This window comes from Macrobrachium nipponense, chromosome 25 (assembly GCF_015104395.2).
Source record: "Macrobrachium nipponense isolate FS-2020 chromosome 25, ASM1510439v2, whole genome shotgun sequence".
NCBI classification, from domain to species: Eukaryota; Metazoa; Arthropoda; class Malacostraca; order Decapoda; family Palaemonidae; genus Macrobrachium; species Macrobrachium nipponense.
This window is the reverse complement of record NC_087214.1, coordinates 15,127,228-15,130,555: the sequence shown is the minus strand read 5'-3', so window position 1 is coordinate 15,130,555 and position 3,328 is coordinate 15,127,228.

Genomic DNA, 3,328 nt, shown 5'->3' with positions numbered 1-3,328 from the left:
ACATGGAAAATTAAGCTAAAAGAAGGAGCTGATTACAAGGATTCAGAACAACTTACTAACAGTTTCGATTACAGGAAAACTTCGGAAAAGGAAAGCTGATTACAAGGGATTCAGACAACTACGGGACAACTTTTTTTTCGGAGACAGGAAAACTGAGGAAAAGGGAAAGCTGATTACAAGGGTAAAATTGGTCAAAGGTACAATTACTGACAACCTCGAGACAAGGAAAACTAAGCAAAGGAAAAGAGCTGATACAACTATTCGAACAACTTACTTACCAACTTCGAGACAGGAAAACTGTGGAAGGAAAAGGAAGAGCTGATTAACAAGGGATTCAAAATAGCTAAAACTACACTTCGAGACAAGAAAACTTGAAGGGAAAATGAGAGCTGATATACAAGGATCAGGTAAACACTAACTACACTTTCGAGACAAAAAGGTGAAATTAAGCAAAAGGAGAGCTGATTTAAATGATTCAAAGAACAACTACGCATTTCCGGAGATGGAAAACTGAAGGAAAGGAAAGCTGATTACAAGGATTCAGACAACTTACTACAACGTTCGAGACAGGAAAACTGAAGGAAAAGGAGAGCTGAAAATAACAAGGGTTAAAGTACCAAGCTACTACAACTTGCGAGACAGGAAAACTTAACAAAAGGGAGAGCTTGATTACAAATTATTCAGGACAACGTACTAACAACTTCGAGACAAGTAAAACTAGCAAAAGGAGACCTGACTTACAAGGAGTTTCATATCAAACTACAACAGCTTCGAAAGACAGGAAAACTGAGGAAAATAAAGGATGAAGCTGTATTACAAAGATTCAAGAAAAACAACTACTACAGCTTCGAGACAGGGAAAATTAAAGCAAAAGGAGAGCTGATTACAAGGATTCCAGTATAACTACTACAACTTCGAGACCAGGAAAACTGAGGTGAAAAGGAAAGCTGGATTACAAGGTGGAATTCAGTACAACCCACCACAACTTCGAGACAGGAAAACTAAGTCAAAAGGAAAGAGAGCTGATTACAAATATTCAGAAGCGAACTACTACAACTTCGAGGACAGGAAAAACTGAGGAAAAGGATAGCTGATTACAAAGATTCAGTAAAACTACTACAACTTCGAGACAGGAAACTGAGGAAAAGGAAAGCTGATTACAAGGATTCAGAACAACTACTACAACTTTGAGACAGGAAAACTAAGCAAAAGGAGAGCTGATTACAAAGATTCAGAACAACTACTACAGCTTCGAGACAGGAAAATTAAGCAAAAAGGAGAGTTGATTAGAAAGATTCAGTTCAACTACTACAACTTCGAGACAGGAAAACTGAGGAAAAGGAGAGCTGATAACAAGGGTTCAGTACAATACTACAACTTCGAGACAGGAAAACTAAGCAAAAGGAGAGCTGATTACAAGGATTCAGTACAACTACTACAACTTCGAGACAGGAAAAGTGAGGAAAAGGAGAGCTGATTACAAGGATTCAGAACAACTACTACAACTTCGAGACAAGGAAAAACTAAGCAAAAGGAGACATGATTACAAGGATTCAGTACAACTACTACAACTTCGAGACAGAAAACTGAGGAAAAGGAAAGCTGATTACAAGGATTCAAAACAACTATTACAACTTTGAGACAGGAAAACTAAGCAAAAGGAGTTAGTTGATTACAAATATTCAGTACAACTACTACAGCTTCGAGACAGGAAAACTGAGGAAAAGGAGAGCTGATCACAAGGATTCAGAACAACTACTACAACTTCGAGACAGGAAAACTGAGGAAAAAGAGAGCTGATTACAAGGATTCAGTACAACTACTACAGCTTCGAGACAGGAAAACTGAGGAAAAGGAGAGCTGATTACAAAGATTCAGTACAACTACTACAACTTCGAGACAGGAAAACTGAGGAAAAGGAGAGCTGATTACAAATATTCAGAAACATTACTACAACTTCGAGACAGGAAAACTAAGCAAAAGGAGAGTTGATTACAAATATTCAGTACAACTACTACAAATTCGAGACAGGAAAACTAAGCAAAAGGAGAGTTGATTACAAAGATTCAGTACAACTACTACAACTTCGAGACAGGAAAACTGAGAAAAAGGAGAGCTGATTACAAAGATTCAGAACAACTACTACAGCTTCGAGACAGGAAAACTGAGGAAAAGGAGAGCTGATTACAAGGATTCAGAACAAACTACTACAGCTTCGAGACAGGAAAATTAAGCAAAAAAGGAGAGCTGATTACAAGGATTCAGTACAACTACTACAAATTCGAGACAGGAAAAGTGAGGAAAAGGAAAGCTGATTACAAGGATTCAAAACAACTACTTACAACTTTGCGACAGGAAAACTAAGCAAAAGGAGAGTTGATTACAAAAATTCAGAACAACTACTACAACTTCGAGACAGGAAAACTGAGGAAAAGGAGAGCTGATTACAAGGATTCAGAACAACTACTACAACTTCGAGACAGGAAAACTGAGGAAAAAGAGAGCTGATTACAAGGATTCAGAACAACTACTACAGCTTCGAGACAGGAAAACTGAGGAAAAGGAGAGGTGATTACAAGGATTCAGAACAACTACTACAACTTCGAGACAGGAAAACTGAGGAAAAGGAGAGCTGATTACAAGGATTCAGAACAAATACTACAACTTCGAGACAGGAAAACTGAGGAAAAGGAGAGCTGATTACAAGGATTCAGAACAAATACTACAACTTCGAGACAGGAAAATGAGGAAAAGGAGAGCTGATTACAAGGATTCAGAACAACTACTACAGCTTCGAGACAGGAAAACTGAGGAAAAGGAGAGCTGATTACAAGGATTCAGAACAACTACTACAACTTCGAGACAGGAAAACTGAGGAAAAGGAGAGCTGATTACAAGGATTCAGAACAACTACTACAACTTCGAGACAGGAAAACTGAGGAAAAGAGAGCTGATTACAAGGATTCAGAACAACTACTACAACTTCGAGACAGGAAAACTGAGGAAAAGGAGAGCTGATTACAAGGATTCAGAACAACTACTACAACTTCGAGACAGGAAAACTAAGCAAAAGGAGAGCTGATTACAAATATTCAGGACAACTACTACAACTTCGAGACAGGAAAACTGAGGAAAAGGAGAGCTGATTACAAGGATTCAGTACAACTACTACAGCTTCAAGACAGGAAAATTAAGCAAAAGGAGAGCTGATTACAAAAATTCAGTACAACTCTACAACTTCGAGACAGGAAAATGAGGAAAAGGAGAGCTGATTACAAGGATTCAGTACAAATACTACAACTTCGAGACAGGAAAATTCAGCAAAGGA